The 14,323-nt window shown below is 45.5% G+C and overlaps 1 long non-coding RNA gene across 1 annotated transcript in view; it reads right to left on the bottom strand.

Moving 5' to 3' along the window:
* Window positions 1-13,239, bottom strand: part of LOC145511188 (uncharacterized) — a 52,781-nt gene extending 39,542 nt beyond the window's left edge. The window contains exon 1 of the long non-coding RNA XR_014057605.1: window positions 13,019-13,239. This is a non-coding gene — a long non-coding RNA (uncharacterized LOC145511188). The remainder of the gene's footprint in view (window positions 1-13,018) is intronic.
* Between the last annotated feature and the right edge of the window lie 1,084 nt (window positions 13,240-14,323).

Raw genomic sequence — 14,323 nt, 5'->3', positions numbered from 1 at the left:
ATCACATTTCCTGTGCATTTTATTTCTATTATTATTACATCAACTCTGCCTCAGATCATCAAGCATCAGACCCTAGAGGTTAAGGACCCTTGCCCTAAACAACAGAGGATGTGCAGCCCTAACTATCCCCTTATTCGGGTTGTACTTGAAACTCTTCCAAACATGCCAGTCAAGTAGGGAGCACCAATCAGGAAATCAGGATAGTTTCCAATTTTCTCTAGTCCTGCCCTGACACTCGTGAGCCATCTGATCTTGGTCAAGTCATTGCACTTCTCTGAGTCTCAATTTCCTTGTCTGGAAAATCAAATTGGATAACGATGGCTAAAATGAAACTTAAATGTATTATGTAACTTGCCCAAGGGTAGAGTTAGTTAGAAGCAGAACCAGGGTGGCCATCCAGGTCACCTGCTCATGCTATTCCCCCTCCAGATACTCAGTGTTGCCCCATCTCATTGCACTGGGCAACTTACCTGGGCTACAGACCTCGAGATTATTTCTTTAAAAGACTGAAGAGGGGCTTCCCTGGTGGCTCAGTGGTAAAGAATCTGCCTGCCAATATAGGAGACACAGGTTCAATCCCTGTTCGGGAAAGATCCCACATGCCTTGGACCAACTAAGCTCATGTGCCACAACTACTGAGCCTGTCCCCTAGAGCCCATGCTCTGCAACCAAAGAAGCCACCACAATGAGAAGCCCATGCACTGCAACTAGAGAGTAACCTCACAACTAGAGAAAAGCCCTTGCAGCAACAAAGACCCAGCACAGCCAATAATAGATAAATAAAATTGTGTTTTAAAAAAAGACTGAGAAGAGCTTGAGTTATATCCATTGATGTGGTCATGGTGATTATCTCCTGCTGATCAGAAGGTCTTATAGCTGCATGTGCCTTTGAGTAACTTTGAGGACTTTCATTTTAACCCCCATCTGTCCTTAACTCAAGATGAGACCTTGAACACATCCACTTTTTAGATATCTATTTTCTTCATCTGTTAAATGAATGGGTTTGACTACATGAACAATGAAGATGTAATGTGGCCATGAGCTCTCACTATTTTTGGCAGTGGCAGCAGATGCTGTTTGTTGCTCGCCCAGAAGCTGCTCTCCCCAGGGTCTCTCTTGCTAATGGGCTCACATTTTTCCTGGGATGATCACATGGCAGGCCCACGGGATGGCCCAGGAAGACACCCAGGATGCTTTGTCAGATGCTCACTTTCCCAGAATCCCTTGCAGCTAGAGGTAGCCATGGAATCCAGTTTTGATGAAGGAAACATGAAGTCTGAGGAGGAGTTTCTGAGGAAGCTTCTGATTTCCTTGGGAAAGTGACTGAGAGGACAGCCTGCCTGTTCTGCCCTTCACCTTACATGTACATGGTTCCTGGAGCAGCTATAGACATCTTGGGAAATCCAGAAGGCAACAAGCATTAAGGGAAGACTCAGGATATCAGAGGTGAAAGATGACTGACCTTAATGGTTGACCTGCCTGACCAACCCCAGAGATGTCTCTTCAGGACCTTTTGCTAAACAAACATTATATGTCCTTTTGGTTGAAGCAACCGTTAGTTAAGGATTCTATAAAGCTACACAAATGCAAACATGTGTTTGCTTTGCCTTGGGCTGGAATTATATCCATTGATGTGGTCACGGTGATTATCTCCTGCTGATCAGAAGCTCTTATCAGTAGCTGCATGTGCCTTTGAGTACTAATAAATGGTGAAATGAATTGTTTCATAATAAATGCAGTTTATTTGGTAGACAGAAATCTTTCTAAATGTAGAGCCCCTGAAGGAAGAAGAGAATATTAAAGAGGAATCTTTGGTGGTGAAAGAGAAAAAGAAGGCCACCATTACTATGCCAGCTATTCTGTTTGTCATATGCATTTGTGTTTGAGTGCTTACTGTATGCTTAGCACTGTGCAAGGTGGCAGTGCCAGCGAACAAGACAAGCAAAGCCTTACCCTGGTAGGGTTTAAGGACAGTGGTGTGACAGGCTATTCAAGAAGGGTTAGTTTTGAATATTAATAACACTTATACCTTCAAGTTACACTTAAAAGTATGATAATCTGTGGAGACACTGGGTTTAACAAAGGGAGTATTTGCAAAGTGAAATAAAAATTCCATTTGATTACCAATTTAAAAAAAAGGAATAAGAAGAAATTATAGATGAGATGTAAGTTACAAAAGAGAAAGCAGGGTGTTGTATAGAAGTTCTAACAGCAGAAGGAGTCGACTCATTGACAAGGTCAGGAAGGGCCTTGCTAAGGAAGCAACATCTCAGCAGACAGCTAGAAAGTAAATAAATGTTAAGCTGGAGTAGAGAAGGCAATGTAAAGTTTCAGATAGAGGGAAGACTTCCATTCACTTCTTAGGACAATCCTGTGCCATAGTTGTCCCACGGCACAGTTGGTAAAGAATCTGACTGCCAATGCAGGAAATGAAGGAGACACAGGTTCAGTCCCTAGGCTGGGAAGATCCCCTGGAGGAGGACATGGCAACCCACTCCAGTATTATTGCCTGGGGAATTCCATGGACAGAAGAACCTGGCGGGCTACAGTCCATGGGGTCACAGAGAGTCAAACGTGACTGAGTGACTAACACTTTCAGTTTCATGATATGTTCCAGGTCACTCAGCTAGGAGGTGGCAGAGTAGGAATTTGGGATTAGGGTTTCCAACTCAGTCTAGAGCACTTTCTGCTGGAGATGAATTGAAATACCTGGAAAGCTTAGAAATGCTAAGCTAAGAAATGCCAAGGAGAATCCCACACTTGCTGGGCACACTGGACTCCGTGTGCTGGCCACCCTAAGCAGACTGGCAACCTCAGTGGCCATTCAGAGGCATTTCCTTCCAGCCAGCTTGGCTGGCAGAACAGAGAATGTGAGCTCCCCAGCCCTGTCTTTATTGTTCTGAGGCATTCAGCTCTTCTTCAATCTGCCGCTTTGAAATGCAAAGACATCTGCCGGTGTGTGCTGCCAAGATGGGCCCCCCCACCCCTTCCACAGGCACCTTCTTCTTGGAACAAGGGGTTTTTCTGCACGGAAGGCTGCAGGCACCACCTCAACTTGTTCCCAGTGTGCTTCCTGGCTTCTCACCTCCTCAGAGGGGAGCTACCTCTTCAGTTTCCCAGATTCTGCCAGTATCATCTCAGTCTCTGTCCCCGATCCAAGTCCAGACCAGGTGAGAGTCACACACACACACACTTTAGACATGCGTGAGGCTTGCAAGCCAAGATCTTGGCTAATGTCTACATCAGTGGTGGTAAATTACTTCCTCCTCTAAATGTAGTTCAGGATGATCAAAATATCTAAAGATCACGTGCAAAGATGCAGCAGGATACACCCTGACTCTTTAAAGCTTTCACCCAGAAGTGTCAGAATCACTTTTGCACATTTTCATTGGTCAAAGCAAATCACATGATCACAAGCTCCTCCCTGCAGGAAGGGGCATCAGTTATGAGTGATCAGTGCTGTATTCTATTATCTGATCCTTAGAAGGATCACCTGAGTGATCCCTTTAAGATAGCATGAAGAACATTTCAAAAGTCGTTTAAGTCCATTCTGTTATTGAAGTAAACGCACTATTGCATCCTGCATTCAGCTGGTCAGAAAATTCTCTTGGTTCCACTTTCAGAATGCATCTCCAATCTGCCCGCATCTCACCAGCCCACCAGACCCCAGGTCCAGGCCCTCCGGTGGACTCCTTGTCTCTCTCTCTGTATCTGCCTCCCTACACTTTATTCTCCACGCTGACTCAAAACACCAGATGGAGCGAGTCATTCTTCTGTAGTACAGCTCCCCATGGGCTCCGTCTCCCTCAGAGTGGAAGCTGCCGTCTGCAGAAGGGCCTGCTGGCCCCGCGAGTCTGTCCCCATGGCCTGCCTGGCCTCGTCTCCTGACAGCCTCCTCTGTCTCAACCCCCGGCCAGGCTGACATCCTGGTCGACCTTGAACACTCCAGACACTGCCCTGCCAGTGCCAGGGGCTCTGTATTCATCCCTTTTTCTGTCCCATCTTCCCCGTAGGTGGTGTGCACACCTCCTCTCTGAGCCGTTGCACACGTGCTGACTTCTCTGTGGGGTGCGGGGGAGTGCCTGTCCCCCTTACTTAAAATTGAACCACTACCCACAACCAGCCCCACCCTGTACTCCATGCCCTTTCTCTGCTTTATCTTTCTCCATCTCACTTGACACCATCCAACACAGACAATGTCTGCTGTGTAGTTTGTTTCCTGTCTCTGCCCATTCAGACTAAAGCTCTAGGGGAGCTCCGTTATTCGTCCTTTTTTTGTTCACAGCTGTAAGAACACTCATCATGGAACAGCACCAGGCACCCAGTGTGTGCATGTGTGCTGAGTTGCTTCAGCCATGTCAACTCTTTGCAACCGCATGGACTGTAGCCCACCAGGCTCCTCTGTCCATAGCATTCTCCAGGCAAGAATACTAGAGTGGGCTGGCATGACCTCCTCCAGAGGATTTCCCTGGCCCAGGGATTTAACCCATGTCTCTTATGTCTCCTACCTTGGCAGTTGGGTTCTTTACCACTAGCACCACTGGTGCCCAGTACATATTTGTTAAATAAAGGAATTCCATGACAACCTTAAGTCTTCCCAGGTGGTAAGAACCAGTGGTAAAGAACCTGACTGCCAATGCAGGTTAGATGTAAGAGACATGGTTCGATCCCTGGGTTGGGAAGATCTCCTGGAGGAGGGCATGGCAACCCACTCCAGTATTCTTGCCTGGAGAACCCCAAGGACAGAAGAATCTGGCAGGCTACAGTCCAAGGGGTTGCAGAGTTGGACACGACTGAAGCAACTTAGCACATGACAGCCTTATGGCAGTCACCTTAACCATGACCTTTTCTGAGCCTGAAAAGAAAGAACACTGTCTTCTCTCCAACAGTGGGAACCATGGGCATTGGAGGGAAGAAGAGGTGAGCTCGAATCCTGGCTCTGGCACTCGCTGCCTGTAAGGATATGGGAAAGTTACCTAGTACCTCTGAGCCGCCATGTCTCTGCAAAATGAGATGTTATTTCTCAAGACTGTTCAGAGGAATCAATGAAATGATGATATGAAGCATGCAACACAGTGTCCAGCCCAGCACGCACACTTGAGAACTGGCAGCAGCTCTTCCTAATTATTGCGTGACAATGCCTAGATGCCATAGGGCTGGCAGCTCACTCTCCAGCTCAGCCTTCATCCTGGTGAGCCGGTCTCACAGCCCTGGAAATTCAAGATTCGCCTCAACAAAGTCACAAATCATCACATGATTTGGGTCTTCAGAGACTCTGACAAATAGTCAAAATCACAAGGTGAAGTTTCAAACACCAAGGTTTCCTGAAATATTAAATAGCACCTGAAAAAGAAGCGACATGATGGAAAAAGATGAGAAAGACTTGGAGGAGACTTGTAGAAATAGAGAACTTCAACCAGCAGGGGCCATGCAGAATGTAAATACCTGAGCCAATGCACAAATTATCAAGAGCGTCCAGCAGATGTTGGACAAGTGAGGTTCACCAGGCCCACAATCCTGAGAGCGAGCACCTCCTTAAATCGTGCACCCTAACTGCTCAGCCTGCCTCTGGTCCCAGCCCTACAGTCCGGTAAGCAAAGAATGGCGGGTGAGATGTGGTTCTCACAGTGCTCCCGGCATGATGATAAAATACAGAAGCTCTAGCTGGGATTTCCCTGGTGGTCCAGTGACTAAGACTCCACCCTCCCAATGCAAGAGTCCTGAGTTCCATCCCTGGTCAGGGAACTAGATCCCATATGCCACAACTAAGACCCAGTGCAGCCAAATAAATAAGAATATAATTTTTTTTAGAAAAATGTATATGGAATTTCTGAGATGATGAAACTCTCCTGGAATTAAGTGGTAGTGATGGTTGTATGACTTTGTGAGTCTACTAAAAAACTCACTGAATTGTACACTGAAAAGGGCAAATTTTGTGCTATAGGAATTATATCTCAATTTTAAACTTCATGTAATATGACTTTGCTTCAGGATTAATCTGTTTTTGTTGAAGTACTTTCCAATATTAAAGAATCTCACCAAAACCACCATGTGATTTCCACTGAAAAATAAATAATTAAAAAAAAAAAAAGAAGCTCCAGCTCATCTCTTCTCCATTTTGTTTCAGGGTACAAGACTCCCAGGTTCCACCCCAGCTCACAAGGGTCTGAATCAGCATGACCATTCAACTTCAAGTTGGTCACATTTGCACAACCTGTCCTTGGCCAGGGCAGACCAGATGGGGAGAGATCCTCTACCCAGCTGCTGTCCTAGGTAGGTAATATCACAGACCTCATCCCTGGCACTCCTCTCCCACAGCAATGGCATAGATTACATTGCAACCTGCCTCTTGCCCTCCAGTGAGCTATCCTGGCACCCACACACCTGGCAAAGCTGTGACTATTCTGTCATTGTACATTGGAGTTTCCAGAGGCACGAGGCCATCAGATCAGCATCCACGTCAGACGGGAGGCTCATACGAATGTGCGTGGGCTTTAAGGCCACATGTCCCTGGAAAATCCCATGGACAGAGGAGCCTGGTAGGCTGCAGTCCATGGGGTCGCGAAGAGTCGGACCCGACTGAGCGGCTTCACTTTTACTTTTCACTTTCATGCATTGGAGAAGGAAATGGCAACCCACTCCAGTGTTCTTGCCTGGAGAATCCCAGGGACAGGGGAGCCTGGTGGGCTGCCGTCTATGGGGTCGCACAGAGTCGGACACAACTGAAGCGACTTAGCAGCAGCAGCAGCAGTCCCTGGATTAGTAGACTGACTCTGCTCTCACTAGCTCCCGGTTTGTAGATAAATCTGGAAGCCTCTGCTTCTTTATGAGGACATGCAGTGTTGAACACAGTTCAGGGATGTTATGAAGAACAGAAACAGGATATACAAGAGCCTGGTACAGAGTAGACAGTCGAAAAAATGTAGCATTTTTATCACCTAAAATAGCTCTTGCTTCTACACCTTCTTCTCCATTAGGAACACGAACTATTGCAGTATCCACCAGGGAGAGCTTCCTGCCAGTAGTCTTCCCCTTCCCATCCTTCCTCCAATGTTACCAAAAAGATACACACCGAGGAAACCAGAATTGAAAGAGACGCGTGTACCCCAATGTTCATCGCAGCACTGTTTACAATAGCCAGGACATGGAAGCGACCTAGATGTCCATATCAGCAGACGAATGGATAAGGAAGCTGTGGTACATATACACAATGGAATATTACTCAGCCATTAAAAAAAATACATTTGAATCGGTTCTATTGAGATGGATGAAACTGGAGCCCATTATACAGAGTGAAGTAAGCCAGAAAGAAAAACACCAATACAATATACTAATGCATATATATGGAATTTGAAAGATGGTAATGATAACCCTATATGCGAGACAGAATAAGAGACACAGATGCATAGAACAGTCTTATGGACTCTGAGGGAGAAGGTGAGGGTGGGACGTTCTGGGAGAATAGCACTGAAACATGTATTTTATCATATGTGAAGCAGAACACCATTCCAGGTTCGATGCATGAGACAAATGCTCAGGGCCGGGGCAATGGGATGACCCAGAGGGATGGGATGGGGAGGGAGGTGGGAGGGGGTTCAGGATGGGGAACACATGTAAACCCATGGCTGATTCATGTCAATGTATGGCAAAAACTACTACAATATTGTAAAGTAATTAGTCCCCAACTAAAATAAATAAATTTATTTAAAAAAAAATCCTACCTAATTACTTTACAATATTGTAGCTGTTTTTGCCATACATTCGCATGAATCAGCCATGGATGTACATGTATCCCTCATCCTGCACCCTGCTCCCGCCTCCCTCCCCATCCCATCCCTCAAGGTTGTCCCAGTGCCCCGGCCCTGAGCACCCTGTCGCATGCATCATAGCTGGACTGGCCATCTATTTCACATATGGTAATATACATATTTCAGTGCTATTTTCTCAAATCATCCCACCCTCGCCTTCTCCTACAGAGTCCAAAAGTCTGTTCTTTACATCTGTGTCTCTTTTGCTGTCTTGCATATAGGGTCATCATTACCATCTTTCTAAATTCCATATATGTGCATTATTATACTGTATTGGTGTTTTTCTTTCTTACTTACTTCACCCTGTATAATAGGCTCCAGTTTCATCCACCTCATTAGAACTGATTCAAATGCATTCCTTTTGATAGCTGAGTAATTAAAATAAATAAATTAATTTACAAAAAAAAAAGAGAGAGAGAGATGCTACCTAAAACCTAGACACAATTATGCTACTTCCCTGCATGAATCTCCACAATAGAAAATAGAGCTCACTGTGTGAGTGAATATGAAGAGGTGGACATTAACAGAGAATGCAGAGCCAAGGGAACCTAGTCTTCCAAATTTCTTCCAAGGATTTGCCCTCATGGGCCATGCCAGAACTTGCCACAGTTCTGTCTCCTTCCATGGAGTATTTGATTCAACAAACATTCATTGAGCTCTGAGCCCCCAGGAGGCACTGGACTAGGTTCTGAAAATTCAGCCATACCCCAGATTATCTGCAGTTTCACTTTCCATGGTTTTAGTTACATGAGGTCGTAAAATATCAAATGGAAAATTCCAGAAGTAAACAATTCATAAGTTTTAAATTGCGCTTTATTCTGAGTAGCGTGATGAAATCTTGCACCTTCCACTCTGCCCCACCTGAATCCCCATCTGTCAGCATCATCTGCTCACAATGTCCAAACATTGCCATCATCCATGATCCAGGGTCACCTGGAACAGATGACCCTCCCTCTGACACATGGTCAGAAGGTCACAGCGGCCTCACGCTACATCACAATACCTACGTCAGTCACCTCACTTCCTCCCACCACGTAGGCATTTTATCATCTCACATTATCACAAGAAGAAGAAGGGTAAATTAAAAAGAATGAAGTAATGCCATTTGCAGCAACATGGATGGACCTAGAGATTGTCATACTGACTGAAGTAAGACAGAGAAGGAGAGATATCCTATGACATCCCTTACATGTGGAATCTGAACAGAAATGATACAAATGAACTTTCTTACAAAACAGAAAGAGTTTCATGAACTTTGAGAACAACTTATGGTGGCCAGGGGGAAAAAGCAGGGGGAGGGAGAGTCAGGGAGTCTGGGATGGACATGTCCACACTGCTCTATTTAAAATGGATAACCAGTAAGGGCCTACTATATGGCACAGGGAACTCTGCTCAAGGTTATGTGAGAGCCTGGATGGGAGGGGGGTTTGGGGGAGAATAGATGCACATATATGTATGACCGAGTTCCTTCACTGTTCACCTGAAACTACCACAACACTGTTAATCAGCTATACTCCAGTACAAAATTTAAAAGTTTAAAAATAAAGAAAAGAAGAAGAGCGAGCAGAGTACTTATAAAATACTTGGAGAGACCATATTCACATAAACTTTGTTACAGTATATATTGTTATAATTGTGCTATTTTATGAATAGTTATTGCTAATCTCTCACTCTGTCTAGCATAAATTAAACTTTATCATAGGTGTGTACATATAGGAAAAACATAGTATTACATACAGGGTTCAGTATTATCCCCGGTTTCAGGATTCCACTGAGAGACTTGGAAGCATCTCCACAGATAAAGGGAAGGGCTACTGTACAGGAGTAAAGAAAGTAAATTTGCTGTCCCCCAAGTGTGAGAGTGTAGAGGTCCACAGGTGAATGTCAAGGTACCCCGAAGCATCCCAACTGTAACAGATGAGGAGATGGAGAGGAGGTCAATCCCCTGTGTGTGTCAGTCGCATCCGACTCTGCAACCCCATGAACTGTAGCCCACCAGGCTCCTCTGCCCATGGGATTCTCCAGGCAAGAACTGTGGAGTGGGTTGCCACTTCCTTCATCAGGGGATCTTCCCTACCCAGGGATCAAACTCCCATCTCCTGCATCTCCTGCACTGGCAGGAGGATTCTTCACCACTGAGCCACCTGGGAAGCCATAGTTGATCCACTAGAGATATTCAAAAAGCACATTCATGGACATGATGCTCCGTGGGTGTAGGTAACATCAGTCCCCTTCTTGAGAAAACAAAAGATTCATCAGAAATGTGTCTTTCTCAAAGAAGAGACTTAGGTTTTAACTAAAAGGAACCTATGTGGCAAATCACTGAGATTCAAAGCATTTTGTTATTCAGTTGCTGAGCTGTAAAATATTTTAGGGCGTGCTGATAAGGAAGCAAGAGATGCTTTTGGCCATTTCTAAAGCTAAAGCAACAGGGAGCCCTGTTTCTATTTCTACACCTCGATCCATGAAGGATGGATGAGCAGGTGTTCTTACACAGAGAGAACAGGGCGGTCAGTGGTTCTAAATCTCTAGGTTGCTAAGAAGCCTCCATCGTGTTTGCCAAAATCTCAGCTCCTCAGCACCAGCCCCCAGAGAAAGATGCAGCAGGAATGAATTGGGATCAGGCTTTCAGACTCTCAGCAAAGTCCCCAAGGCTTTCCGAGGCTTGGTACACAGGTCACACTTGGAGAATCTCTGGAGGATGGGCAGGTGTAGCATGAATGAAGGCAAGGATGTGGGGGTCACCCTGGTGTCTTCAAGGAATGGCAAACCATTCCTAATGGCAGATCAGGAAGGTAGCGTTTCTGTGTGGGTGTGCTAAGTCACGTCAGTCGTGTCCGACTCTTTGCGACCCCATGGACTATAGACTACCAGGCTCCTCTGTCCATGGGCATTCTCCAGGCAAGGATACTGTGGTGGGTTACCATTTCCTACTCCAGGGGCTCTTCCTGACCCAGGGATCGAACCTGAGTCTCTTATGTCTCCTGCATTGGCAGGCAGGTTCTTTACCACTAGCACCACCTGGGAAGCCCACTGGAGATCAAAGCTGGACAGGGTGGGGATGGCGTGGGGAGGGAAACCAGGGCATATCCACACCACTGACAAAAGCGGCCTGCCATGGAAGATAACTGCCAACTCCATGCTGAACAATGTGCTTCTGCCTGCCCGTTAACACCACACGCAGTGGACTTCTGCTGGTCTCTTTTAAAATTTCTATTTGTTTACGCATTTGTTTATTTTTGCCACCACTAGCTCTGATTTTTCACCCACAACCCACCCCCATCATTCATTTCCCAGAACAAAGACTGAGACCCTCATGCCCCCAGACTTTCCTCCAGCATTCTTTTTGTCTCCAGCCCCATCAGCCTCTTCCCAGGCAGGGTGGGCTTTCTCCTCCAGCCACGGGTGCCCCTCTCCCAGCAGAATTCTAATCCCTGATCCTGTGAGGTTTCTTGCTGGCTCTTCAGCACACACACCAACCCCCCACCCCCGCATTGTGACAGAAATGTATGTAGTTTCTTCTAAATCAAAAGCCTCTCTCCCTTCCAACCCTCCACAGTCCTCTTTCCCTGGATCAATGAGATTAGAAGCGGCTGATTTAATTAGTCCAGTTGCAGCTTCGCTTTATTACTTTCTCATTTACAGTGAAATAATGGGGAGCAAGCCAAAGGAATTTGTCATTATCTAAGGAACGGATGAGGCTGGGGAGGATGCCAATTTCTGGACTCAGCTGCAGCCCTTGGCTCCAGGCAGCAAGGGAAGTCACTGCCTCTCCAAGAAAATCAGAATTTGTGACAGTTTGTGGAGTCCAGCAGGCAGCCCAGGACCTCCATGTTTCTAATCATCACCCAAGGGACCGGAGTGGGAAATCTTCTGCCGCTTTCCGTGTGATGATGGACGAGTCCCTGACCTCGCTGGCTGAACTGTCAACCCATCTCTTTTCAGCTGGAGGATTTCTACAGCCTGTCGTTATAGGTGCCAACCGACAGGTGCCAGCCCAGCGATGTTGATTCCTTAGGTCTGAATGGGGCCCGGGAGTCTGCCTCTTTAAACAATGCTTGGGTAACTCTGATGCATGCTGGCACTGAGGACTCCTCAACTGGACAGATATATACAGCCTCTGGTTCCAGTGGACCACCCTGGCCTTACTGCTCACACGTACCCTTACATACATCATACATGTTGGCTGCAGAGAAATTCTCACTGGTGCCCAAATGCCCCATCTTTTCCCACCTCCATATTCTACACTTGCTTCCCACCCCCTCCCTCCCCCAAGGATTTCTTTTTCCTCCTCTACCTCTACTTCTTTCTCCAGCTGGCAAAGTCTTTCTCCCTCTAAAAGGCCAAACAAGTATTACCACCTCCACGAAGCTCACCCTGATTCTCAGACATAGAGCCTCTCACACTGTCCCCCTGTGCACACACCGCATTCTGTACAGGCCTTCATCAGAGCACACACTGAATTATATGTACTTTTGTCAACTCTTCCCCTCCGAACAGATAATGATATTGGTGGAATTATATTCTGTTTATCTCAGTCTCCTCAAGCCCCAGATAAAAGTGTCTGACGCTCAGTGGGTATTCAAAATGTCCACATTGCTGTATTTAAAATGAATAACCAACAAGGACCTACTGTAGAGCACAGGGAACTCTGATCAGTGTTATGTGGCAGCCTGGATGGGGGGGGAGTCTGGGGAAGAACGGATACATGTGTGTGTGTGGCTGAGTCTCTTCGCTGTCCACCTGAAACTACCACAACACTGTTAATCGGCTGTACTCTAATACAAAATAAAAGGTTAAAAAATAATAAAACAAATTAAAAATAGATTTTTAAAAAAGAGTTTTTAAATTGTGTATGCCTGATGAGAGAATCAATCAACCAATCAGTCTATAATCAATCAATTTTGAGCCAAATTCATTGTCTATGAAGCCGCAGCTCTCAGCTTAGGAATGATAAAATGTACAGTTGTCTAAGTGATGTGATTTCAGAGAGATCAATAACCCACTCTCTGCCCCAAAATAGCTTCCCTCAAATCTCATTATGGTGCATGAAATTCTCACCATTAGTTTATACTCATTTAATTCAGCAAATATTGATTGTGACAAGAACTGTATGAGAGAAACTTGAAATTGCATCTGGACCCTGTCTAGCACACCCATCTGAGAGAAGCATCAGAGGAGCTACTTTTTGTATGGTGAGAAACACTTACCTATGGAAGGTTTTCAGGAAGAGTTTTCTGGCTCCTGGAGAATCGATGACCCTCCTCTCTGAAAGAAGGAAAAGCATGGGAGGAGAAAGAGATGCAGTGGATGGAAGGAGATAAGAAGTTCACTTGGGGCCATCTTGAACCGGGGAGTCTCAGGGAGGTGGCCAGTAGGTGATGAATATAAGCAGCTCACAGCAAAAGTGTCCCTGGATACTGTGATTGTCACCCAGGCACAGGCAGGTCCAGAGCATACCATGGAGGTGATGACATCACAGAAGGAAAGAATGTAGCATAAGAAGGAAAAACAACCAAACAAAAGGAAAATTTCTTAGTGGAGAGATAGGACACCAGGCACCTCGCTGTTGTTGTTCAGCTGCTAAGTCATGTCTGGCTCTTTGCAATCCTATGAACTATAGTTTATGGAGCAAAATGTCTTAACCAGGATTATACAGTAGAGGCAGAGCTCCAATTCAAACTTAGTTTTGTCTGATTTATCCCCTGCTTCTTTACCACCTTCCTTTGTGTTAAGTAGATATTCTCTAACCTAATCTTTCTTAAAATCCATCTTAGGGTTACATTACCTCCACGTGGAAGCCTCCTGGACCCTGTCTTTAACCTAGCCCATAGTAAATGTGGAAGTGTCAGTCTCTCAGTTGTGTCCGACTTTTTGCAAGTCGTGTCCGACTCTTCACAGCCCCGTGGACTGTAGCTCACCAGGCTCCTCTGTCCATGGAATTCTCCAGGCAAGAATACTGGAATGGGTCGCCATTTCCTTCTCCAGAATCCAGCCCATGCCCCTGCCCAAACTGGAAACCATTTTCTAGTTTCGCCCAGCCAAAGCAGAAACAACTCCAGGCCACCAATTCTTCAAGGGCAGCAAGCTTGCTTTGGTCATCACTACATCCTTGCATGGAGCCTGGCACAAAAAGGACTTCAATAAACGTTTGGTATTTTTTTAGGGGTAAAGATTATAAGCAAATAGACAATTACAATTTTGAGTTCTGAATGCTAAGATGAAAAAAAAAACAAGGTACTGAAGGACTGCAGGGAAAGATGGTTCAAATTCACACTCAGGGTCAGGTCAGTCTACCTAGGGCTCAACAGATGACTAGGAGTTAGTCTATCAGGAAAGCAGAAATAATGTAATAGGAAGGTTGATCTACTGTAAAGATTCCCAAAGTAGAGAGGATATGCTACCCCAGAAGATAATTTAGACCATGTGGGAAGAATCTGTGATTTTTATTTCAATAGTTATATATTTATTTTCATGTGAACTAGAAAAAATTATGCATATACATATGTCCGGTG

Source organism: Giraffa tippelskirchi, chromosome 6 (assembly GCF_054371585.1).
Source record: "Giraffa tippelskirchi isolate mGirTip1 chromosome 6, T2T-mGirTip1v1.2.pri, whole genome shotgun sequence".
Lineage (NCBI taxonomy): Eukaryota > Metazoa > Chordata > Mammalia > Artiodactyla > Giraffidae > Giraffa > Giraffa tippelskirchi.
This window is presented reverse-complemented; position numbering and strand designations above follow the sequence as displayed.